This window comes from Sorex araneus, chromosome 3 (genome assembly GCF_027595985.1).
Source record: "Sorex araneus isolate mSorAra2 chromosome 3, mSorAra2.pri, whole genome shotgun sequence".
NCBI lineage: Eukaryota > Metazoa > Chordata > Mammalia > Eulipotyphla > Soricidae > Sorex > Sorex araneus.
Window position 1 is genome coordinate 27,598,611 of NC_073304.1, and position 27,691 is coordinate 27,626,301.

The 27,691-nt window shown below is 39.9% G+C and overlaps 1 protein-coding gene across 7 annotated transcripts in view; it reads left to right on the top strand.

The window, feature by feature from the left end:
* Nucleotides 1–27,691, top strand: part of NUMB (NUMB endocytic adaptor protein) — a 147,248-nt gene that overhangs the window by 46,988 nt on the left and 72,569 nt on the right. Inside the window, exon 3 of one of the 7 annotated variants that reach the window (XM_055130736.1) lies at nt 26,736–26,820. The exons of the other annotated variants lie outside the window; for them this stretch is intronic. The gene's annotated coding sequence lies outside the window, so the exon portion shown is untranslated. The remainder of the gene's footprint in view (nt 1–26,735; nt 26,821–27,691) is intronic. 7 annotated transcript variants of the gene reach the window in all.

Here is a 27,691-nt window from a genome sequence, read left to right on the forward strand (position 1 = left end):
TCATAATGCCCAAAAAGAAAGAGAGGAGGAAGGAGAGAGAGAAGTGTTTTCTAAAAGGCTGGGTAGGGGGTGGTGATGGGAGGAAGACTAGGGACACTGGTGGTGGGAATTGTACACTGGTGAAGGGAAAGTTATTGGAACATTGTATGACTGAAACCCATCATGGACAACTTTGTAATTGTATACCTCATAGTGATTCAATTAAAAAAATTTTAAAAGATAAAAAAAAGGTAGAGCTGGAAAGATAGTGCAAGGATTGGGGCACATGCAAAAACTCTTATTCAATCCCTTGCGTTACCTGGCCTCCTGAACATCAATGAGTATATTCCTGGAGGTCTCTAAGTGCGGATAGCTGGATAGCCTTAGTGATCCTGGCAGGGCAAGACCCGAGCATCACCACACCCTTAGACTTTAGCACTCCAGTTAGCCAAGTATCACTGGAAGTAGATCCTGCACCTGCTAAGCAGGACCTGCTTGGGAGGCTTTTCCCACCCCAAATTTATGTGCTTTTCATAATAGGAGTATAAAATTATCAAGAGAAATAACAATTTAAATAGTTGGAAAAGTGCGGTTTCTTTCACTAGAACCAAAATATTTCATAGCAGTTGTAGGATAACAATTATAACATCTGGTATTGTGTAAGATAGAAAAAACAAAAATATTAATAAGTTTATGTTTGCTACCACCAATGTCCCCAGTATCCCTCCGGCCTCAGTGTGGGAAATGTACACTGGTGAAGGATGGGTGTTGGAACATTGTATCCCTGAAACCCAATCATGAACAACTTTGTAACTGAAAAAAAAAATAAAAGAACATAAAGGAGAGGGGCTGGAGCAATAGCACAGCGAGTAGGGCGTTTGCCTTGCATGCGGCCGACCCAGGTTCGAATCCTAGCATCCCATATGGTCCCCTGAGCACCGCCAGGGGTGATTCCTGAGTGCAGAGCCAGGAATAACCCCTGTGCATCGCCGGGTGTGACCCAAAAAGCAAAAAAAAAAGAACATAAAGGAGATTAAGAAATAAAAATACGAATGAAACTAATAAACTGGATTTTGTTCATATACCTACATCATTAAATATATATTTGATATTAAATGTTAATATATCTAAATTTATTGAGAAATAATTAAAATACATTAATATGCAATTAAAATCAGTTGATAGTTTACTTGGCCCTTACTTAAATAATTGTTCCTTATTAACACATGCTTTTTTAACCAACTAACAGATGATTCAATATATTATAAACATTAGTGCTTATTATAATTTCATTAATATTATAATAAAAAAGACTTATTTTTGTGGTTTACAGGGCCACACCCAGCTGTGCTCAGGGATTACTCCTGACTCTGTGCTCAGGGATTAGTCCTGTTTGACTCAAATGACCATCAAAGGACCAGGGTTCAGGGATCGAACCCTGGTCAGATTGTCTGCAAGACAAATGCCTTACTTGCTCTGGGTCCAAGACAATTATATTGACTGTATACTTTTTATGGTATTGTACTAACACAAGCCTGCTACAATTTTATTAGTAGTAACCACAAAAAGGCACAGAAACATAGCAGTTATGTTAAAAAAAAATGAAAATACTTGTGTGTATTTTGCTTATTGAACAACAGTGAAATAATTTTCTTTGGGGGCTGGAGAGGTATTACAGTGGGGGATAGGGCCGCTTCCCTTGTATGCACCTGACCTGGCCCCATGTGGTGTTTCAAACCCCACCAGAAATGACCTATGATGCAGAGCCAGGAATAAGTCCTGAGCACAGCCAGTGTGTCCCCCAGGTTTTTTTAAAAAGTTGAATTAAAAAAAAACATAAAAAAAAAGAACATAAAAAGAACAAGAGAGATAGTATGGTAGGTTGAGTGCTTGCTTTGTTCGGGGCTAACCCAGGTTTAATCGCTGGCATCTTACTTACATCGTCTCTTGAGCCCACCAGGAATGATCCCTGAGCGCTGAGCCAAGTGAAGTCCTTAGCACTGCCAGGTGTGACTTAACAGCCCAGAAATAAAATTATAATTTGCTTTATATAACCTATAAAAATGAAAAGTTTCCAATATAATTTGTATTATAGTTTAGGTAGCATGTTTACAATAAGGTCAATGCTTATAGTTTGGACGTACATAGTTATTGAATCTCACTACCGCCAAAGTGCCCAAGACCCTCCACCTTTATATCACTTCTAGTTCGCCTTTTCTTTGCCTTCACTCTCTACCGTCTCTGCTTGGCAATACCAGTTTTGTAATCTAAGGTCAGGGATTTGTCCTCATTCAGTACTGTCTGAGCTCTTGTTTTGTTTCTTTGTATTCCACAGATGAGTGAGATATCTAGTATTTTCCCTACTCCCTTTGACATCAGTTAACAGATTTCCTTCTATTCCTTATGGCAGACAACTGCAAGATTCCTTGACTAAATTTTTGAATTGTTAGTTATATTTGTATATATTGTTAACTGTTTATCACACAGTTAAAAAACAGTTGAAATTAGATTTCATACGTACTGTCTGTTTTCAGTATCATATCATAAACAAGTCATTACACGTACATATGCCTGCCGGTGCATGCCGGACTTTTCAACAGTGTGTAATGTGCAGTCCTGCTTGTTAAGACCTGTCAGCAGACTTCCACTGATCAACACAGTTGAACATTTTGTGTCTTTATCTGGAAAATAAACACTATGATTTTAATTCATATATAACAGATGAAACATAGAAGTCAAGTTGAGAAAATCTATGTTCTACTGCCCCCTTATTTTTATTCTGTAGTGTCCCAGTTATACCCAAGGTTATTATCACTATCCCCCCCAACCCCATCCCGCTGAATTGTTTTAGTACCCCTGATATGGTATCTTCTTCTTTGGGAAACCCTATGGCCTTGTGCCTTTGTCTCGTCCATCCCACAGTTTTAGTTAGATCTACTTACAAATGCAGAGAACAGAAAACTAAAAAGTTACTGGTCCAAGTAATTAAATATAATAAAAAATGATATTAACCAATAGATTAAGTAGCAATTTAGGTGCTCAAACTGTGTCAGGAACTCTCACTTTTATATTTTATTTCCCAGTGACCCTAATTAAATTATTTCTTTTTCCTTCTAAGACATAATTTCTTTCATATAGTAAGGAGAGATAAGGAAAGTAAATAAAGGAAGAGCAAGCTGCTCAGTTTATGTTGATTTTATAATTGCAGACCCAGAAAAAGAGATTCATCTTCCCCATGGCATCAAAAAAAAAAAATCCTGGAGAAGATTTTGAATTTGATTGCTGATAATTTATCCTCAAAGTGTGGTCCCTGCATCAACATCTTTGACCACATCTGGACTTATTAGCAATGCAGATTCTGGGGTCTCTCTTCAGACTTCCCTAATCAGAATTCTTGGGATGGGCCCAAGCAGTTTCTTTGGTTTGACCCAGCTGCCAGGTTGATTCTGATGTATGCTAAGGCTTGAGAACCACTGCCTAGGTCAGAGGTTGCCAAGCTTATTTGACCTGCCCATCCCACATCCCTTTCTGAAAGAACCCTGGAAGTCAACCTTTAAGTGAACAAATGGAGATACTTCCCAAATGTACCCAAAGACAGATTTCTTTTTTCTTCAGGCAGTTGATTTACAATGGAGCTTTCTATTCAAATGTTCTTTATCAAAAACTGATGGTAACCATAAGTAGTTCAATAGCAAAAACTTCCCACTAGTTATGTGACTAATGTTTAAATACAATGTTCGTGTGACTTAGTTTTATTTACTTATAATTCTGCATAGCTTGTGTAAGATATATGTAACAACAGGGCTATCCCTGAGAGGTGCATTTTGAGTACACTGTTAGACTTCAGGGCCAGGGAGAAGTAGAATGCTTCAAGTTCAGAGGATTAAGAGTTTTCTCAGGGCACCGGAGAGTTAGTGTGGGAGGTAAGGTACTAGACTTGGCAGTGGCTGACCGTGGTTTGATCTCAGGGACTGCGTCTGATACCCCAGTTGCTAGGGGCCACTCCTGAGCAAAAAGCCAGGAATAGCCCCTGAGAACTACCAGGTATGCTGACCTCCCCAGTCAGAAAAGATTTTCCTCTTTTGTTCCTTGTGAGTTTCAGGGTTTGGTAATCTGATTTATTCCTTTAGAAAAAACAGCTCTTGGTTTTGTTGATCTTTTGTATGGTTTTATTTCTGTATTATTGATTTTCACTCTAATATTATTTTCTTCTTTTTACTTACTTTAGGCTTCATTTATTGATTTTTTTTCTTTTTTTTTTTTTTTTGTGTGTGTGTGTGGGAGGGGTGTGTGGGGGCAAGTTGGAAGGGACATTCCTAAATGGTGCTCCAAAGGCTCAGGTGTCCTTCTAGGAGATTCTTGACCAGCCAGGCCAGTGGTTCAATGCCTAGGGTGTAAGGATGCAGTTACTGCTCAGGCCCTTCTAGCGCAGGGCCACTTCAGTGGTGCTCAGCAGTCCTCTAGACCCCATCCAGTGGTGCTTGGGGACCATTCAGAGCTGCTCCCAGTGATGCCACATGCAAGACATTCACCTTAACCCCTGATTTACCTCTCTAGTCCTTTTTTTGTAGTTTCTTAATCTGAGATTAGGTATTTACTTGACCTGTTCTTATTTTCTGATGAAAGCCTATTGCTTTGAATTTCCCTTTTAAGTTCTGTTTTTGCTGTGTCCCATATGTTCTGGTAACTATTGCCATCACCCTTGTGGTTGTTCCAGGTATCTTTATTTCTTTTTTGGTTTTCTTTTTAATCCAATGGTTATTTGCTAGTGTATTGTTTAGTTTACTTATGTTTGAGGTTTTCTCCAATTTTTTTTTCTTTTTTTTTTTGGGTCACGCCTGGCGATGCACAGGGGTTACTCCTGGCTTTGCACTCAGGAATTACCCCTGGCGGTGCTCAGGGGACCATATGGGATGCTGGGATTTGAACCCGGGTCAGCCGGGTGCAAGGCAAACGCCCTACCCGCTGTGCTATTGCCCCAGCCCCTCTCCAATTTTGTTTTTATAGTTTATTTCTTTCTACCTTATTAGTATTGTGGTCTCAAAGGATGAGGCAAACTACTTATCATAAGTAGAAATCATCTATTTATGGTTTCTATCTTCATGATTCTCTGGACCTTGTTTTGTGTCCCATCATCTTAGAGAATGTCTCATGTGTACTGGAGAAGAAGCTTTGGGAGGATATAGAGCTATATACATGTTTATTAAATCCAGTCAATGGATCCCTACCTCCCCCAACTTCTCTTTCCCTCCCCTTTCCTCTGTTCTTTTCCCTTCCCTTCCTTCCTTTCCCCCACTCCCTGTGTTCCCATACTTGCTTTGCTCAGGGCTTGCTCTTGCCTCTGTGCTCAGGGATCAATCCTGGCCAGCTCAGGGGGCTGTATGGCATGCTGGGAATTAAACCCTGGTGAACTATGTTTGAGGAAGGTTTCTTACTCCTTTTTTTATTTCTCTAGCTCTGAACAGATTTTTAAAAAGAAATATTTAATTTTGGAAATTATCTTTAATTTACAGAAGCAAAAAGAACAATACAATGTATTCATCATGCAGCTATCATTGTCACTGTCACTGTCATCCCGTTGCTCATTGATTTCGAGTGGGCACCAGTAATGTCTCTCATTGTGAGACTTATTGTTACTGTTTTTGGCATATCCAATACGCTATGGGTAGCTTGACAGGCTCTGCCGTGCGGGCACGATACTCTCGGTAGCTTGCCGGGCTCTCCGAGAGGGGCAGAGGAATCGAACTCGGGTCGGCCTCGTTGAAAGGTGAACGCCATACCACTGTGCTATCGATCCAGCCCGCAACTATCATTAGGCTTCATTTTTAATATCTATCTCTAATTGCTAGTTTTATTTTAGTCAACACTTTTTCCTAGAATATTTTCTTTTGTTTAGATTACTCACATTCTGGGGCCTGAGCAATAGTGTAGTGGGAAGATCATTTGCCTTGTATGTGGCCAACCTAGGTTCCATCCAAATGGTACCTAAGCACCACCGGGAGTAATTCCTAAATGAGGAACCAGGAGTAACACTGAGCACCTCTAAGAGTGGCCCCCAAACAAAACAAATAGATTACTCAAATTTTAACTTATAAATTTTAAAATTGAGGTACTGTAAATACTGTTAATGATACTTTTATCCAGTGATCATCCCAACACCACCACCACCAGAGAGTTCTGTTCCCTCCTGCAGCATCTGATGGACATTTCTCATCCCCCCCTCAAGTTTTATTTTATTTAATTTTTTAAGGAAAATCATTATTAATTAAATTTTTTTTTCTTTTTAGGTCACACCCGGCAATGCACAGGGGTCACTCCTGGCTCTGCACTCAGGAATTACCCCTGGCAGTGCTAAGGGGACCATATGGGATTGCGGGAATTGAACCTGGGTTGGCCGCATGCAAGGCAAACGCCCTACCCACTGTGCTATCACTCCAGCCCCATATTATTTAAAAATTTTATTTTATTTTGTGGGGATTTTTTTGGGTGGAGCAAACCCAGCAATGCTTAGGCATTACTCCTGGCTCTGCACTCAGGAATTAGTCCTGGTGGTGCTCAGAGGACCATATGGGATGCCACGGATCGAACCCGGGTTGGCCATGTGCAAGGCAAGCACTCTACCCCACTGAACTCTCTTTCCAGTCCCTCGAGTTTTATTTTATTATATTTTAAATTTAAATTTTATTTTTATAAAATTGTTTACAATAGGGGCTGGAACAATTGCACAGCAGGTAGGGCGTTTGCCTTGCCCACGGCCGACCTGGATTCGATTCCCAGCATCCCAAATGGTTCCCTGAGCACCACCAGGAGTAATTCTGAGCACATGAGCCAGGAATAACCCCTATGCATCACCTGGTGTGACCCACAAAGCAAAAAAAAAAATTGTTTACAATAATTCATTACATTTAATATTCAAACACCAATCTCACCACCATTGCACCTTCCCACCTTCATATTTTGAATGTTTCCACCCCAAATCTCAAGCTGTGAGCCCCAAAGCAAAACCAAGACAATTAATTTTGTATGGCTTGTTATGAATAATGTACTAAAAATGATCCAGTAAAGTTTCCTTAGATGAAAGTATGTAAAGATTGTTTTATTTCATCCTGGAGCCATTAAGCCCTTGTATAAGAAATTACTAATATGTTTGTTAAACCCAATTAAATGTTGTGTGGTACTTCTGGTACAACAGTGGTATAGGGTATGAGAGGTCCAGGAATTCTAAAATTTAGAATACAGCAGATTCCCTCATGGATGAGGTCTGTATTGCTCTCTTCTGGGAGCTTTATTTCTGAGTCTCTGGATCATGGCTGTTGATGAGATTATATTGCGCCACTATGCAGTTTGTGGGTGTGACTGCCATCAAATTTTATTTTTTAAGTTCTTATTTAGGTAGAATTGTTTTTACAGAAGTGTCAATGTTTACATAGTTTATATTAATGAATTTTGGGGTGGGGAGTGCTGCTAGAGATTGAACTCGAAGACTCTATAGGCATGGTATACATTCTACCAACAAGCCGTACCTTCAGACTTTTTTTTTTTTAACTTGTTTTTGGGCCATGCCTGATGATGCTCAGGGGCTACTCCTCACTTTGCACTCAGGAGTTACTCCTGGCGGTGCTCAGGGGGCCATAGGGAAGCCAGGTTTGAACCCAGGTCAGCCATGTGCAAGGCAAGCACTCTGCCCGCTGAGCTACCTCTCTGGCTCTCTTCGACTTTTTTGGAGAAGAGTCTTCCCAAAGTGGTGTTCTGGAGGTCTGGGGGCCATTCTTGGTGTTTCCAGCCAGTGAGCTCAATGGTTCAGTGATAGGGACCAGTGACATAATACTGCTCAGGCCCATCAGGGCTCAGCGTCCTTCAGGACCAAACAACTAGCACTCAGGGGAGGTAGAGAGCACTCTGGGAGCAGAGTCAGGTCCTCAAGTATGCGAGGCATGTACCCAAACACCTGAGACTCTGTCCCACATTTGTGGGGAATTGTTAAAATTCTCCACAAGACTTCTGCTTGATTGTCCTTTGTACCATTCTTTTGATACTAGAATATATCAGTCTCAGCAAAGTGTGAATTGATAGACACTAAGGGGCTTTAAACTCTTTCAACTTCACTATATAGAACAAATGTTGAATTCAAATTCGGTTTATTTCTTTGACTCTTCTGGCAAAATTTCCTGATAGCTAAGACTTAGGGATTTCTTCTGAAAGTCAGGCCGGCTATAGGAGTTAATCAAAGTCTTTTTTTTGTGTGTGTGTGATACGTGCTTACCAGGCAGAGTAGCCACTGTATTCTAGTCCGAAATTCTTATTGCTAAGACACCCACTAGAGCAGAAAACTGACCTACTTAATGGTGACAAGTTTAAAAAAATTCTGTGGAATTGTACCAGGATTGGATCAACTTCTTGCTCCACTTGGGGTGGATGGGGTGGCAGTAGAGAAGAGGATAAGGTTGAACTGCTTCAGGCGAATAATATATGAATAATTAACACATGGCATATTAAATGAATATTTAATTACCTGAAATGATTTGATTCACAGCTAATTGATACCGTTTGGAGGCCTCAAAAATGTAGTTCTCTTAAAATCACTTTACATTAGAAAAGAAGCATAGGTGGGCTAGAGAGCTCAGCTGGGCTGGGATGTGTGTTTTGCATTCAGGAACCTTGGGTTCAATTTCTGGCTAGGTAATTTTAGAAATTTTTGTTTTGTTTTGTTTTGCTTTTTGGGTCGCACCCAGTGAATCACAGGGGCTACTCCTGGCTCTGCACTCAGAAATTACCCCTGGCGGTGCTCAGGGGACCATATGGGATGCTGGGAATCGAACTTGGGTCAGCTTCGTGCAAGGCAAATGCTCTACCCACTGTGCTATCACTCCAGCCCCCTAGAAAATTCTTTTAGTTTTATGGATCATTGCTTTTACCAGGATGTGGTCAATATATTGTTAATTTTTTAATTTTAATTTAAGGTACTGTGATTTCCAAAGTTTCCTCCTAATAGAGTTTAAGGTTTGCAATGTTGCAACATCAGTCCTGTCACCATGTCAGTTTCTCTTAACCATGTCCTCAGGTTCCCTCCCACCCCAAGCCTGCCTCCTTAATGGGAACATTTTTGAGTTTGATTATTGTTATTTGGGTCTCATGCTTATGGTATTGTTGGCTGTATGGTTTAGATACGTACCACACCTATACAGTCACTGATGTACCCAAGTCCCCTGACCTCTGCTCTTGTTATTTCCTGTCTACCCCTTCTTACACCTCCCTCGATTTCTTTCCTTCCTTGTTTTTCTTATTTCTGTAATTAGGGTCAAGGGTAATCTAAGTATTTAACCTTTGATACCTTGCATTTACTTGTGCTGTTATTTTACATACCACAGAGAAGTGTTTTTCTTCTGACTTTCTTCATTTAACATATCCAAGTTTCATTTGAGTTGCAGAAAATTGAAATTTTAAATAATTTGAGTTTGTTCTATCAGTTCTCTACATTTAAGATAAATGGATACTAGTAAAAGAATGTTTGAAGTATTTATTTGCAGGAGATGACTGTGTGCCCTTATTTTATCAAACTCAGTTGTTTTTACTGTTAGCCAGCCCTGATTTTTACTACAAACTATCAATGGCTTCTGAATCTTAGAGCTGTGCTAAGATGCCACCAGCATAAATTTAAATGAATAGAACTTGAATTAAAAAAAAACACTATAGTTTCCCCTCATATTGTCTACATTTGAAGTGTTTACTATTCAGCGGTGACTTAGTGGCTACCAAATTGGTTTGCATGGAAAACATTTTATCATTGCAAAAAGTTCTATTGGATAGGATTTTTCTATTTCTTTTCATTTTTTTCTTTTGTTTTTGAGCCAAACTGACTGTGCTTAGCGCTTGCTTCTGGCCCTGAATTTAAGGATCACTCCTGGGGTGCTTGGGGGACCATATGCAGCGCCAGGGGAAGCTGTGTGCAAGGCAAGCACCCTACTTCTTTGCTATCTCAACAACCCTGTTTTTTATTAATGGGGCATGCCCGGCTATGCTCAGGAGTCATTCCTGGCTCTGTGCTTTGGAATTACTACTGACATGCACGGGAGAGCATATAGGGTACCTCAGATCAAACCTGGGTCAGCCACATGCAAGGCAAACGCCCTACCCTCAGTATTGTCAGTAGACCCCCAAGATTTTACCCATTGATATGAAGAGTAGCAAAGTCACATTGTGAAAGAGTGTACATAGGATTAGGAGGATTATTGTGTGCCATTTTGTAGTCTACTGCTACTATTTTCTGGACAATACAAGTATCATACAGCTTTTTCATTCTACTTGTTCTCCTTTTGTTTGTTCTCATTTTATCACTTTAAAGTCTATAGTTATAAATTTTACGTCCCTGTTTCTTCTCCCTAGAATTCTTGATTCTGTTCTATGTTACTGTTCTTCTATCTGAGATTATCTTCTTTCTTCATCAATAATTTCATTTTATTTATTTAGGTTTTGTTCTGCACTTGGCAGTGCTGAGAGTTACTCTAGGCTCTGTGCTTATGTGTGACCATCTTGTACCAGGGGTCTAATTTGATGTTGCACATGTAAGACAAGTGCCTTAATCCCTGTACTATATCTTTTTTGGCCTAAAAATGTTTCACTCATGAAGGATGTTTTCCTTGGGTAAACAATTCCTTTTCTTTCAGTATTTGTATTTTTAAAATATTGTTTATTGTGGTAACTGCACCTCATGGTACTGGAGGCCTGGGACCTCTCCCAGCAGTTATAGGATGGGGTGAGGATGATGGAGTGGAACCTATAGCCATATCTCCAGCACTGTTTTAGTATTTAAAATGTATCATTCCATTGTCGCCTGGCGTCATTGTTTTCCTTTGTTGTTGTTCATCGTTGTTTTGCTTCCTGAAAATTTTGGGTTACAGTTGGAGGTGTTTCTCATGTATTGCTCCTGGTGGTACTTGGGGAATTATATGTTAGTGCTGGGGATTGAATGGGGATTGGGTGTCCAAGGCTAGTGCTTTAACCCATACGCTCTCTCTCTGCCCCGGACTTTATTGTTTTTGTTAGAGAAGCAGTATCTTTGATTTTCATCTGTGTTCAGCAATGCATTTGCATCACTTTCTTTATATGTAAGATTCTTGTATTCTGTACACCAGTTTGAATTAGCTTAAATGTCTTTGTCAGTTTGGAATATTCAAAAATGTCAGTTGTTTCTCTCTGCACGCTTTTTTTGCTTTCTGGACTACAGCCAGTGGTGCTCAGGACTTATTCCTGACTCTGTGCTTAGGGATCACTTCTGACAGTGCTTGGGGGACACAGTGCTTGGGGGACCTTATGTGGTGCTGGGATTGAATAGGGGCTGGTCATATGCAAGACAAGAGCCTTACCCTCTTGAACCAACTTTCTGGCTCCAGCTTCTGCCCACTTGTCTGGTTCCTTCTGGGAGTTTAGATATCTATCTATATACTAAAACTTTCTCTGTCTATCCCTTATGAGTATCATAAGAGTTTTCTGCATATTTCATCCTTTTTGTTTCTGTTCTTCATTTGTATTTTTTCTGTTTACCGTTTTTCGAGTTCATTTAGCAGTTAAACTTGCTGTTAAAAAGCTCCTGTTTAGCTGGTTATTTAGCATCTTTTTACTTCTATACTTTTAAAAAAAATTATTTTTCCCTCACACCTTACATAAACACTGTGGTTCACAGAGTGGTTCATGATGATTTGTTACAAACATTCCACACACAACACAAATCACCAACACAAATCACACCATTGCATCTTCCCACCACCATTATCTGTAATTTTCCCTACTACCCCTAAAGCCTGTCCCTATAGCAGGCTTTTTATTTATTTTATATTGCTTGTTATCATTTGCTAAAAGAATAATAAAAAAGTGTTTCCTTAGAAGAAAGTTACTGAAGATTCTATATCTCACCATGGAGCTATCAAGCCCTTGTATGAGATTACTAAGATGTTGTTATAGTTAAGCCTTCTGAGATTGGGTGCCTTCTACATTACATCCCATCCGATCTGGTATGCTATTCCTGGCTTATCAGTGTTGTAGAGTTTGAGGTGATACAGCTGGAGTTAAATTTTTAACTGGATTGTATCTTGGGGTATGTGTGTGACTACCAGAGCTTATGGAAGTATAGGGAGATACGGCGAGGTAATCCATCCCCGACTCCGTAAAAGCTTGGAGATTTCAGTTACAGAACCTGCATACCTGAGTTTTTTTTTTTTTGCTTTTTGGGTCACACCCAGCGATGCTCAGGGGTTACTCCTGGCTTTGCACTCAGGAATTACTCCTGGCGGTGCTTGGGGGACCATATGGGATGCCGGGGATCGAACCCGGGTCGGCCGCGTGCAAGGCAAACGCCCTACCCGCTGTGCTATCGCTCCGGCCCCATACCTGAGTTTTTAACAATTAATTTCTGGATGAGATTTTTCGTCAGCAGTGGAGTCTGAGCGCATGGCAGCAATTGTGGAGTGTGGAGCTTTCCAGCAGTCAGGGCTCTGTTTGGGCAGGTGGTGAGCTCACCCACCCCCCTCTGGAGTACCCTGGATGACTCAGCCTTGCTTAGGGTCTGGATGAATCTCTGCATCTTGTTGATCTCTCTTAAGAGATGAGTCTCTGGATCATGACTGGTGAAAGAGCTTCTACTTCTATACGTTTAATTATTTTTCATTTGTATGTATTCCAGTCCTGTCGTAATTCTCATCTTGTTATATCTTTTCCTGAGCATAGTAATCTAGTTCTTTTAAAAATTGTATCTGATAATTAACAATATATGGAGCTTTTTGGTCTTTTTCTGTTGCCGGTTTTTTTCTTGTTTTGTTTTTTTTTTCTTTTTGGCTTCTCAGGTCACAACGGCGATGCTCAGGGGTTACTCCTGGCTCTGCACTCAGGAATTACTCCTGGAGGTGCTAGGGGGACCATATGGGATGCCAGGATTGAACCCAGATTGGCCATATGCAAGGCAAACACCCTCCCCACTGGACTATCTTGACTTTCTATCATTTGTTCCTGTCTCCTAGCGTTCTTATAAATTTTCAAGTGACATGAGGTATTGTGTGTCTGAATATGTAGAGGCTTATGTTGATGATACTGCTCTTCAGAGAGAACTTAATTTTCTGGTGGTAATTGAAAGTTGGAGTATATGCTCTTGACCCAATGCAGGCTTGAGATGACTTAAGACTTTGTTTTAGGCTGGTTTATATCTAGTTTCCTCTTACTCCCAGAGTGTTGTCCTTCAGAAGTAGCAAATGGAAACCTGGGCTGTTTGCCAAGCCCTACTCTTGGCAAGTCCTGAATGGTAATTTTTCTTTTCCTAGCACTGTTAGACTACCAGAAGTTCTGCTTATCATTTTTGCTTTAAAATAGGCACTTTTCTTGATTCTTGGCCTCTTGCCCTCACGCAGATTAGGATTCACCTAAGAGAGAAAAGCAGTACAGGATGTCTGATCTCACTTTTCTGTGGTTGCCATTTCTTTGGAATCTTATCCTGCCAAATCCCACCTATCCTGATGAGCACCAAACTCTGGTGTTTGTCTCTGGTGTCCAGTGAGACTGCCAAAAGCTATACTCTGCAAGTAGTTAATTAATGATGAAAAAAGTAGTGAAGAATGTGTTAAACTTAACTGTGAATTTTCATTTTCTTTGGTATTTTGGCTTTTTACATTTTGATTGTCTTGGTTCATTTTTTTCATTTTGAATTCAGTTTTGCAGTTTGCTCTTCTTTCTCTTCCCTTTGTTTTTTCAGTGACTTGGGTCCTCTTTCTACCACTTGGTTGTGCTGGTGATTGCCTGCCTTTGTTGTAGCCTCAGATTCACAAACTACTGCTACCAGGAATCCCATTCTGCCTTTGGGACAGTGCCAGGCATGGAGCTTTAGGTCTCACGCCTGCAGAGCAGATTCTTTATACTGAGCCATCCAGGGTTCCAGGTTTTTAGCTTTCTTTATTTTGAAATTCCCCCTCCCTTTCCTTTTTGTTGTTGTTGTGATGATGGGGAGCACTCACACTTGACCATGCATTGTTGTGCATCACACTTTAGTTGCAGGGCTCACACAAACTGGGTTATGACACATCAGCAATTGTTCACCTCTATTGTGGTGCCAGGGATTTTAAGTAGCAGTGCTACCAGGATTACATTTGGTACATGTTGGTGAGTTCTGGAGATTAAACTCACATCTTTAACCTTGGAAAGCAATCATTTTGCCACTGAGCTAGTCCCCCAGTTACATAGTTTTTCTTGCCATGAGACTTAATCTCATGCAATCTGAAGAATACAGGTTTGTGCCTTTTCAAATCTATGGTACTACATTCCTTCACCTCCAAAATAACCCTCCACCACAGTCCCTTTGAACCCTCGATCCTTTGCTCTCATACCCCGACCCCTTTAATAACCTCAGTTCTGCAGTTAGAATCTAAGGATTTGTTTTGATTGTTGCGTTGTTTCTTTGTATTCTATGTGTGAATGAAATAATTCAATTTTGTCTTTATTCTTCTAACATATTAAGATAATACCTCCAGTATGGCAAAAAAATTTTTTTCCTTAAAAATTTTTTCTTCTGTTTTTATTTTTGTCCCCCCCTTTTCTTGAATAGTTGAATAGATTCCTTGTGGATCAAGATGATAGCTTTATAGTCCTTTGTCATTGAACTTTTGATTGTTTTCATATATTTGTTTGTTTGTTTTTGGCCATACCCAGCAGTGCTTTGGGTTTAGTCCTGTACTCCTTGTCCTGTGTTCAGGGATCACACCTGATGAACTTGGAGGACCACATGTGGTGCTTGAGATAGAACTCAGGTTGACTGCTTGCAAGGCTAACACCTTACCCATTGTACAATCTTTAAAGCCCTGTTTCCATATCTTAGCTTTTGTAAAAAGTGCTGCAGTGAATATAAGAATGTATATATACATATATATTTATTTGAATTTAATTACAGTTTTTTTATGCCAGAGTGCTTAAATTTGAGTCTCATTTGCCTCTTTTCACTTTTTTTTTTTATTTTTTTATTTTTTTATTTTTTTACAGGTTAACTTTTTTATTTTTTATTTTTTATTTTTTTTTTTATTTTTAATTAGAGAATCACCGTGAGGGTACAGTTACAGATTTATACACTTTTGTGCTTATACTTCCCTCATACAAAGTTTGGAACCCATCCCTTCACCAGTGCCCATTCTCCACCACCCGTAAACCCAGTGTCCCTCCCACCCTCCCCAATCCCATCTCCCCCCCACCCCACCCTGCCACTGTGGCAAGGCATTCCCTTCTGTTTTCTCTCTCTAATTAGCTGTTGTGGTTTGCAATAAAGGTGTTGAGTGGCCGCTGTGCTCAGTCTCTAGCCCTCATTCAGCCCGTAACTCCCTTCCCCCACATGGCCTTCGACTACAATGTAGTTGGTGATCGCTTCTCTGAGTTGACCTTTCCCCGGAACGTGAGGCCAGCCTCGAAGCCATGTAGTCAACCTCCTGGTACTTATTTCTACAGTTCTTGGGTGTTAGTCTCCCACTCTGTTATTCTATGTACCATAGATGAGTGCAATCTTTCTATGTCTGTCTCTCTCTTTCTGACTCATTTCACTCAGCATGAAACTTTTCATGCCCATCCACTTGACTACAAAATTCTTGACCTCCTTTTTTCTAACAGCTGCATAGTATTCCATTGTATAGATGTACCAAAGTTTCCTCAACCAGTCATCCGTTCTGGGGCATTCGGGTTTTTTCCAGATTCTGGCTATTGTAAACAGTGCTGCGATGAACATACATGTGCAGATGTTGTTTCGATTGTACTTTTTTGCCTCTCTGGGATATATTCCCAGCAGTGGTATTGCTGGGTCAAATGGGAATTCAATATCTAATTTACCTCTTTTCACTTTTGCTTCCTTTGCCATTGGAATTGAACTCCAAAGACATTGAGACCAATACCAATACATGTATTGCCTCTATTATGTGCATTTCATGTGCATTTTAGTACTTACTTGTAAGTATTTAATCCATTTGGAGTTAATCTTTGTTTACGGTGTGAAATAGTGGTCTAGCTCATTCTTTTGCATATTGGTGTCTGGTTTCTCAGAGTTATTTGAAGAGACTTTGACTTTCTTCATGTATATCCTTGGTTTCTTTATCATAAATTAACTGTTAATATGTGTGGGTTTATTTGTAGCCTTTAATTGTGTTTCATTGTTCTTTGCTTATTTTTATTTCAGTATCATACTTTATTTTTTTGCTTTTTGGATCACACCTGGTGATGCACAGTGATCACTCCTGGCTCTGCACTCAGGAATTACCCCTGGTGGTGCTCAGGGGATCATATGGGATGCTGGGAATTGAGCCTGGGTCGGGTGCATGCAAGGCAAATGCCCTACCCACTGTGCTATCGCTCCAGCCCCTCATACCTTTTTTTAAATTGCTGTAGCTTTGTAGAACAGTTTGATGTTGGGGAGTATAATACTGCCATTCTAATTTGCTTTGACTTTTCAAGGTCTTTTGTGGTATTAGTATTATTGCTAATTCTGTTCCTTTTGTTTTCTTAAAGAGTAACATTGGAATTTTGATAACATTGCATTAAATTTGTATATCACTTTAAGTAAGATGGCTAGTTCAATGATAAATGTTGAATTAGGTTTGCATATGGATGAAATCCCACTGATAAGTATATTGTATAGCTCTTCAGCTCTTTCTATCCAGCTTTCAGTTCTTTTTGCTAATATTCCTAGTCACATTTTATTAATAGCTTAGTTGAACCCTTTCATGGGATGCTGATCAAATGTTCAGTTATATTCTGGAAAAATAGCATATGTGTTGGATGACAAAATTGAAGTCTATTTTTTTCCCTTTACAGGATGAAGTCACTGAATCTAGCAAGATAGAGTTTAGTATGCATTCTGCAAAGAGTTTTTGAGATCAGTTTAGTATTTTCAGATAATGGTTCAAACCACCTGGGTTTTTTTTCTTTTTTTCTTTTTTTATTGAATCACCGTGAGAACAGTTACAAAGCTTTCAGGTTTAAGGCTCAGTCATACAATGATCAAACACCCATCCCTTCACCAGTGCACATGTTCTGCCACCAAGAACCCCAGTATACCCCTCATCCTACCCTCCACCTTGTCTATGTGGCAGGTGATTTTCACTTTACTCTCTCTTTACTTTGATTACATTCAATTTTCAACAGAAAACCCACTGTTATTATTTAGAATTTTCCCCTAACAACCAGACCTGCCGAAAAGGCATCTTTAGATAATTTGTTTTCTATTGCTGATAATGAAAAGCCTATGATGTTGCATGGCCGCTGTCGCGGCCGCATGGTTTTGAAATTCTGGTATTTTAGTAATTAAGTTCAGAGGTCTTTCTGCCAGCAGCCGCTGCGTTCCAAGATTGGTTTCTGTGCCCCTGGGATTATGGCTGTTCAGGAGCGGAGGTGCCGTTAGTGGGCGGCCGCTCGGGTTTCACCTAGGCAGGGAGCAGGGCTGGTTCTCCCCCCCTCCCCTCCATTGCGAGATTTCCCACCCGACTGGCGAGCTCCTCCCTCTCTGTCCAATTGCCTCTGAAAGTGGCAGTCATCATGCTGCCGCAAAGGGGAAAAGGCCGCAAAGGGGAAAAGGCCGAGGGAAAAAAACCCTTTCCTTCCCGGGGCCGCTCGGGACCGTAGCTTAGTTCACAATCCAGGAGAATTTCTGCCAGCAGCCACTGCGTTCCGAGATTGGTTTGTGTGCCTCTGGGATCATGACCATCCAAGGAGCGGAGGAGCCATTCCTGAGCGGGTTTTTTTTGTATATCAGGAAAGATTTGGAAAAATACTCCTGGTTCCAACATACTGGAGCCATGTTTGTAGAAGCTCGTGGTCACTGGGATTCCATCTGGAGAAGGTGGGGAGACTGCAACTGCTCCATCTGGGGCACCCTGGTGTTATCAGCTTGGTTTGGGGTCCGGAGCATTCTCCAGTGTTGTGGTGCCCGCTGCCAGGATTCTTCACTGCTGAGTGCAGCAAGATGGCTTCGGGGGCAAGTTGAAGGCATAACTTCTGGGGTCAGGGGCAGGCTGGAAACCAGGATAGAACTGCCCGGTTCTAGTGCCCCCATGCACAAACCACCTGGGTTTTAATCCCTATTCTGCTCTGTAGAAGCTCTATCCCCATTCTGCTCTTGATTTGATCTTTCATCTCTATATCTTCATCTATAAAATGTGGCTAATGATAGTTCTTATCACATAAGATCGTTATTAAGTCTGAAAGCAGTAATGCACATAGCTTTTAATGTGTGTATTGCTGAGGATATAACCCTGTCCTCACACACACACAGGGTATATGCTCTTCAACTCAGCTAGAAGTCCTTAGCCCCTCAAAATGCTTTTAAAACATGATGTGTACATAGCAATGATTGATTAAATTTCACCTATGATTGTTGTAAATTTCTGCACTTAGGTTCAGACAGTCTCACTTGTTTAGGCTTTGAGTGGTATTACTTAGCACAAGGGGGAAAGTAAAATATATTAATCTTTTGTTCATTAAAAACTTCAGGCAGCCATAATATGATTTGAATAGCATAATAGTATAATTCAGATCATTTGAGGGGCTGAAGAGGAAGGCCTATACCCAGCAGTGCTCAGAGCTTACTCCTGGCTCTACTCAGCAACCACTCTTGGCAGTGTTCAGAGGACCATCTGTGGTGCCAGGGATCAAACCCAGTTTGGCTGTGTGCAAGACAAGCTTCTTACATGCTGTACTATTTCCCTGGCTCAGTGGTTTAATTTAAGAATTTAGAAGAGCACTGATACTGCCTGTACTGGTTTCCCACTAAAATAAGTTAAAGAAAAATTTAGTATTTCTATAGTTGAAATCAGTGGAAAGCCTTTTAGTTATCTTTGCTTTATTTCTCTGTCTAGAAGAAATAGTTGCTTGAAACTAGAGGCACTGAATTGAATTGATTTTTTTTTTAAAACAAACCCTCAATATTGTAGATTTTTTTTTAATTTTTTTTTATTTATTTTGCTTTTTGGGTCACACCCAGCAATGCACGAGAGTTACTCCTGGCTCTGCACTCAGGAATCACCCCTTGTGGTGCTCAGGGGACCATATGGGATGCTGGGAATCAAACCCTGGTTGGCCACGTGCAAAGCAACTGCCCTGCCCACTGTGCTATTGCTCTAGCCCAATATTCTGGATTTTCACATTAAGTTCTTTGGAGGAAAAAGGAAAGAAAACATTTCATGTCTTTCTGAAAGCCTATGTTTAAAAAACAATTTATCTAATTAAAGAACCATGATTTACAAAGTTACTGATCATTGACTTTTAGGGTCTGATGGCCTATTCTTAGATTGTAGACATAAAGTTTGTACCAGCTGAGTAAGTGGGCAATGTAGCAGCTTTTTTTTTTTCTTATGGGGGGGGTGTTCACACTTGGCGATGCACAGGGGTTACTCCTGGCTCATGCACTCAGGAATTACTCCTGGCAGTGCTTGGGGGACCATATGGGATGCTGGGAATCGAACCTGGGTCGGCCATGTGCAAGGCAAATGCCCTAGCTGCTGTACTATCACTCCAGCCCCAGTGTATCAGCTTTAACTGAAGTTAGGGCAGGGACAAAGTTTTTACCCATGGGGTCTGCCCTTCTTTTATCCTGTGGCACAGTTTAAGTACAGTTTTAAAACTGTCTTATCAGTAGTGACCTATGTGAGATTTCAGGAGTAAAGTTTATTATTTCCTTTTATCTAGTTCACCAAGCACAGCTGAGCTTGAATGAAAATATTGCTGCACTTATGAAAGGCTTATTTTTTATGAAAATCATTTCCAGCATAAACCTATATTGCAGTGTTTGGGATTGCATCAATTTAGAACATCAGAGAAATCTTCATGTAGTATTTTAAGTTTTAAAAATGGGGGTCTGGAGAGATAATACAACGGGTAGGGCACTTGCCTTGCATACAGTTGACCCAGGTTCGATCCCCCGTACCCTGTATGATCCCCCGATCCCACCAGTAGTAAGCCCTGAGTATAGATGCCAAAATAACAAAAAAAATGAAATCAGAAAATAAAATTAAGAGAGGGATAAACCCTAAAATATAAACAGAAATGAGTCTTCTTCAAATTAATGACATAATTACCCTGATCCAAGTAATTTTCAAACGTAAGATACAAGAACCAGAAACAAATAACTCTGGTTTGTAGTCTGGCTTTTTGTACTGGCATGAATTGGCAATTTTGAGATAATTTTCTGTCTATTTTAGGGTTGAACAAATGAATAAGTGTATTGAGGATAATGACAGCCAGATTATTCATTGTTGGAGAAGGGCATTTTACAGAAGAGAAGGTTAGAATGAACCCTGTAATGTTGGGTTTGAATTGGGAGGTTATGAACTCATGTTTTTTTAGTATATTTTTATATTAAGGTACAGCAATATGTATGTATGTTTACATTTACAAATATAATAAGTAAAATCAATTACATTCATGTATATGCATGCATATACACATGTGTATATGTATACTCAGACTTTGTTTGCTAAGTGAGCTTAGAAGTAATCGATTATCCCATAACAGTGGACATACCCAGCTCCCCCATATATTGGCTTCTAAACCATTGTCTCTGAAAGGAAACTAGAACTCGTTGGGGAAATGGCTAAGAGAAGGTACAAGATGAGCCTCAAACATTATTGTTCACAAAGTATGAAGGTAAAGAATGATGGGGACATGTTAAGTGGTATGAAAAAGATTTTGGAGGAATTTTAACCATCCCACTGATGATAGTTATAGATGTTAATCTATTGAAAAATAAGAATTGATGGGTTACTAAGTATACTTAATTGAACAAATAGTGGGGAGAAGAGAAAATTCTTCTTGTAAGTGGAAAATATATTAGAACTGTTGATCTAATGATCAAATGATGTGGGAAAATCATTTCCCACAAAATGATCCTTGTGGGAAAGTTAGGGTAATGCTCTCAGACAAAAATTATTTACAAGTAACAAAGCTATTGGGTGAAATTTTGGTAAAGAATATATTTAAATAACTTTAAAATAATTCCCTAGACCCAGAGTGATAATACAGTAGGTAGGGCATTTGCTTGCATATAGCCAACCCAGGTTAATTTCCCAGTATTCCATATGGTTTTCCAAGTACTACCAGGAGTAGTTCTGAGTGTAGAGACAGGAGTAACCCCTGTGCATCGTTGGGTGTTGCCCAGAAATAAATTTCACCCGTATGCAAAACTAATAAAAATAAATGTTTATTTATTATAAAGAGAAAAACAACTTCATGGTGATAAAGATAGGCTGATAATAGAACCTACTACATATTGATAGGATGCAGTGAGGACACTGCTTTTTGACGTTCCTGCAAAAAAATGTGTAGTCTGAATTTAGCATAAAAGACTGTCAGACAAACCTAAATTGAGACAGCCTATAAAATAGCTGGTTTATAGTCTTTGAAATAGCAGCTTTAAAAAGATGTAAAAGACTTGAATATTTTAGGGTTAGAGTTAGGGAGCTTTATCAATTGGCAGTTTCTAAAAAGTCATTACCACCAAAACTAATATGTGACCCTGAATTAGATTCTAGACTGGGGGGAAATCAATGGCTTTAGTGGACATTTTATTTTTCTTTATTTATTTGAATCACCATTAATTATGATTGAATTTCAAGCATACAATATGCCACTGTTAATCCCTTCATTAGTATCCACTAACCTCCACCAATGTAGCCAGTTTCCTCCTGCCTCCCAGCCTTCCTCCAGAGGACATTTTAAAAGGAACTAATGGCTCTTGAAGATTAACTAATTAATAGAAATTTTAGCATTTGATATTTGAATTTGATTAATTGTGCTGTGATTAAGCAAATACTTGTTTTCCTAGGATAAAAATGCAGAAATACTGAGGGCTAAAATAATAGTATCTCCAACTCACTTTCGCATGGTTCAGAAGAAATATGTGAAGAAGAGAATAACAAAACAAATAGGGTGAAAAAAGAAACAATTGAAAATTTATTTTTACTTAGAGAAAGTAAAGTGCCAGAAAAGGAGAAAAATTCCAAATTGTTCGGTTACTAAACAGAAGGATATGATCTTTCTGTTTGGGATTATGTCATGGCCTTATAAGAATCTCATGTCTTTGGGGGGGTAGGGGGAGACTGCACTGGCATTTTTGACCAAATGGGCCTGGTTCAGGGTAAGAACCCCAAAATGTGGTATTGTTCAGACCCTGTAATGCTGGGATACCCAGGCCACCCTTCTGGGGCTGGGGGCTTCCAGGACCACACCTGGTATGCCTGAGGGCCTCAAAACCTATATCTGGCAATGCTAAGGGGAACATGTGGTGCCAGAATGGAACAAGGATTGGGTACACATGCGCTCTAGTCATTGTCCTGTCTCCTGATCAAATATCCCATTTCATTCCTCCCACCCTCCCACTCTCCCTCCCTCCCTTCCTCCCAGCATCCCATATGATTCCCAGAGCCTCCAGGAGTAAGCTCTTTGTAAAAATTAGATGACCTGTATTCTAGTCACATCAATCACAATCAATCACAATATCCCGTTAATCACTGATTTCTCGGGTGGGCTCAGTAACATCTCATTTCGTCCTTTCCCTGACGAAATGTTTCGACTTGGCCCTCCTAATGATGTTGCACTGGGGACTCTTCAGGGTCAGGGGAATGAGATCCAGCTTGTTACTGGATTTTGCATATGAATACACCATGGGAAGCTTGCAAGGCTGTCCCATGGGGGAAGGAAACTCTCAGAAGATTGCCAGTTTCTCCCAGAGGGAGAAGTAGGCTACAATATATCGCTTCTGGGAGCTTGCTTTTAAGTCTCTCTCTGGATGTTGGCCGTTGATGGGATCACACACACCTGGGTTCTAGTCACATACTTTCACAAATTTATTACAAAATTTGAAGACTGGGACCAGAGTTATAGTACAGTGGGTTGGGTGTTTTTGCCTTGCACTCAGCCTACTCGGGTTCTATTCCTGGCATCTCATGTTTTCCCATGGACTGCCTGGAGTAATTCCTGAGTGCAGGCAGAGCCAAGAGTAACCCCTGAGCACTGCCAGGTGTGACCCAAAAAAGAAATGGGGGGGGGGAAGCTTGCAGACAGACATTCTTGCTTTAGTAGAACTTGTTTTGACTAATAAAATACCAGGTGGGGTTAGGGAGAATGAAAATAGGAGAACCATTATTTTGGAATATCATCTATTGTGAGCCAGTAGATTAATTAGTAGTTTAATTTTCTTTTTTTTTTTTTTTTTGCTTTTTGGGTCACACCCGGCAATGCACAGGGGTCACTCCTGGCTCATGCACTCAGGAATCACCCCTGGCGGTGCTCAGGGGACCATATGGGATGCTGGGATTCGAACCTGGGTCGGCCGCGTGCAAGGCAAACGCCCTACCCGCTGTGCTATCACTCCAGCCCCAGTAGTTTAATTTTCTTAAACCATGAAACAATATTATGATCTAAAACATTTTTATAATAAAGTAAGTTGTTCAATATCACATACTATTGGGACAATTTTTTTTGGGGGGGGGACTGTCAAATAGATTTAAAAATAGGCCAAAAGTTCACTTATGTTAACGTAGTCAAGAAGTTAACATAGTAAAGATTATGGTATCTGTGTGTTGAGCAAGGGAGTAATGACGAGAAGAAGGCCGTTTTGGGATGGAACTAAGTACTCTTCTAACTCTGGTTCTTGTTACATAAAGGTATTTCTTTGTGAAAAATAATTGAATGATGCACTTAGAATTTGTGTGCTGTTTTCTATATACATTATACTTCAATAAGGATTTACTCCCAAATTTTTGGTATCTTTGATAAATCCATTATGAAAGACACTTTGTGTCTTTTCTTAAAGATCTATAATTTAGCTTTTGGTTTTGGAAGTAGGAAAGGATGAATAATTTTGCCTTCTATCTATTAGCTAGTTCTGTGTAACTCATTTCCCATTCCTTTGTGTCTTGCTGTTTTAATTCTGAGAGCTAAATCGAATGCCTAATTTCATTTTTTTCAATTAAGAAGCTGGGTAAATGAATAGCCACAGTTATTTCAGATGTTTGGTTTTTCCTCTGTAGTTTTCAAATTTCTTTTATAAAATCTAAGCTAGTATATAAAGGTTAAATAACAGTGGAAAATAAGGCTGTTATTGTCAACTTGTCCAAAATACTTTTTGGACTTTTTTAGTACTTTTTCCGTCTTCTTTTCATCTTTTTAGTAATTGAGAACTCTATGATAACAGAAGGAAAACTTTTTAGTTTTTATATTTAGAAGTTAGGGTTGTTAGAATACCACTTTTCAAATATCATATCTTTAGTGCAGTAATTCCTCACTTCACCTCAATTATCTTGATATCTTAAAGCATGTAGCAATTTGTGTTGCTCTCAGATCATTTGCAGTTATTTTATCTGAGAGGTTCTACCTCATCATATTCTCATCTTTGACTTTTATAACCTAGAGGTTAGAGATTTCTTGTGCCCCTTCTAGTGCTATGTATTGTGGTTACATTGTGTATAGCGGTGCTTTGTAAAATATCCTAATTGCTTTCTTAAATTAAAGGACTGGTCAACTTCATATATGGCACAATATGTATGTAATCTCTTTGTGATCCTTTTCCTTTTAATAAAAGGCCAAGGGCTCAGAGAGATAACACAGGGATTCGGGCACATGTCTTGCATGGAGCCAATCCCAGTTTGATTCCCCAGCAACATTTGCTTCCCCCAAGCATTGTATGGTATAGGTCTGGTGGACCCTGCACAGTATTGAAGTGGCTTAGATAATCCCCAGCCCTGCAGGGCCCTAGCAACTACATTCTGTGTTCTGGGGTCTTTGCATTGAACCACCAGCCTGGTTGTCCTAGAATTGTTGGGAGGGGCCCCCAGCACTGCTGATCAAAACTTGGAAAAGCATAAAAGTAGGGGGTCACTAATGGTGCTTGGGAGGTGGGATAGTGCACCCAGGGGGTACTTGAAGCAATACTCTTTTGGTGAATTTTTGATGATTCAGTGCTCAGCCCAGTTCTGAAGTACAGAGGGCCTAACGGTGCTGGGAGAGCATGGACTGCTGGGGATCAAACTTGGGGCTTTATACATGCCAGATATGTGCTACAGCCCTTTGCACCATATACCTGACCTCTGCTATGTTCCAATTCTAGAAATTAACTCAGTAATATTTACTCTTTTCTAAGCCTTAAATTCTTTGGGGGTAGGAAGAAATATGCAAAATAAGACATAACTTCAGGCCAACTTTTTTTTCTTTTTGGGTCACACCCAGCGATACTCAGGGGTTACTCCTGGCTTTGCACTCAGGAATTACTTCTGGTGGGGCTCGGGGGACCATATGGGATGCCGGGGATCAAACCCTGGTCGGCTGCATGCAAGGCGAACGCCCTACCCGCTGTGCTATCGCTCTGGCCCCTTCAGGCCAATTTTTAACATGTTACAAACAAAACATCATCACTGTCACTGTCACTGTTATCCCGTTGCTCATTGATTTTCTCGACTGGTCACCAGTAACATCTTGATTGTGAGACTTGTTGTTACTGTTTTTGGCATATCGAATACGCCACGGGTAGCTTGCCAGGCTCTGCCATGCGGGAGATACTCACGGTAGCTTGCCGGGCTCTCTGAGAGGGGCGGAGGAATCGAACCCGGGTTGGCCATGTGCAAGGCAAATGCCCTACCCAGTGTACTATCGCTCCAGCCCAGCAAACAAAAGAGTTGTTTAAAAAAATGAGTTAATTTTCTGTTTTAATTTGCATGAAGAGGAGGATGTTAATATGATTGTGCAACCTGGTTGTTAATTTTAATTACAGTTTCCCTTACATTCCTTTAACCTCTATTCCACATTCTACTGTGCTTTGAAGACATGCCTATTTCTGTTATTATTTTGCTTGTTTTGGTGCAATGTGCTCACAAGAGTGGTTTTTAGGGGACCATGCATTGCCAGGACTTGAACCCAAGACTCTGGTCTCTTTCTTTTTTTCCTTTTCCTGGGGGATGAGGTGGGGTGGGGCAGGGGTGCTCAGGCTTGATGCGCAGGGCTTACTCCTGGCTCTTCACTCAGGGATCACTCTTGGCAGGCTCAGGAGACTGTATGGGAATTTCAGCATTGAGCCTGACTTGTCCGCTGTATACACGACAAGTGCCCTACCTGCTATTTCTCTGACCCCTCTACTTATTTATTTTTTTCTTCTTACAAAAATTCCTCCTGCCAGTGCCAGGAATCAATCCTTGACAGCCTTCCTGTCTCCAGACCCTGGAATACTTCTAGTCTTTTAAAATATATTTACAGAATGGGGATTGTTCTCAATAGTATCTTATCTGCCTGTCTCCTTATGTATACATAGTATTTTATATTTCAGATATCCAGTAATTTACCCATAGCCATTTGAGTTTCTAGGGGAATCATTTGTTATACATTTGAGGAGACAGGATTGGAGAGATAGCTCAGTAGGTTGCAGCACATGCTTTGCATGCAGATGGCCTGGGGTCAGTCCCCATTACCACATATGATTTCTCCAAGCACCACCAGTAGTGACCCCAAAACAGTGAGCCAGGAATAGATGCTGAGCACCATTGGTTGTGGTCCTAAACAGAGTATTTGAGAATGTGATTCTACATTAGTGATGAGATCTTATAGTTGCTGTAGTGACTGAGTGATCATCTTTATGATACTAAAATAAAAGCCTGTTTTCTGAGGGAAGTTAAGAACCGCCTTCTCTTCTTTGTGTATGTGTGTTTTGTTTGGAATAAATCCTATGTTACTGACAACTTTGTGAGATGTTTATTATTCTCATTTTACAGATGAGGAAACTGAGGCTTGTTGAAGTTACGAAATTTGTCCAAAGTCACACAGCTTGTAAAGGGCACAACCAAGATTCTGAGCCAGGTCTGTCCAACTTCAAAACTCTTCATCATGGCCATGAAACTTTGAAATAGCTGTGTAGTATCAACCTATAATAAATTATATGGCTATTAATTGCTTAAATGTTGTCTCATTCTTACAGTTTTTTAATAGTGAATATTTTTGTCCATAGTAATTGTAAATATCTTAAATATTGTGAAAGAGTTTAACATTGAAAGTTTGATATCAGGAGACAAACTGCTAGAGTGAATCCTAGATTCTCTACTTGTGTGACATTGGGAAAGTTTTGCTTTTTTGTACCTCAGTTTTCTTATATGTAAAATGTTGGTATATTGTCCACCAGATAGGGTTGTTACAAAGATTAGATGATTTAACATGCATACATAAATTTTAATAAATTAGTCATAAAGAAAATTAAAATTTGGTCAAATTCAAATCTATTCTAAGTGGGCAGCTGCTTTCAAGTCTCACATGTACACAGATACTATGTGTAAAAAAGCCTCATAAAGTTCTAGGGACATCCTGTGAACCTAAATGTAATTTTTTGTACTAGGGATTTGTTTCATCTGTTTTCCTCTTACAAATGCAATTTGTATACAGAAGATGTCATGTTTTAGTGGCTGTTAAAGAGGTTATTTTGGCAAAGTCTTGGGTAATCATGGAGAATTAAAATCTTAAATGGGTCAGATAAAATGTTGGCAACAATTCTTCATTTTTAGAAGCAGTTGTCAGAATTAATATTGTGATGAATATACTCATGGACCTTTGAAACCATGGAGTCACAGTATATTTAACTAAAACTCAGGCATGTACTCATCATATGTTCTGTACTAAATCTTCACTCACACAAACTTAACCAACTGACAACAATAGTTTTTCTTTCACATGTGTGTTT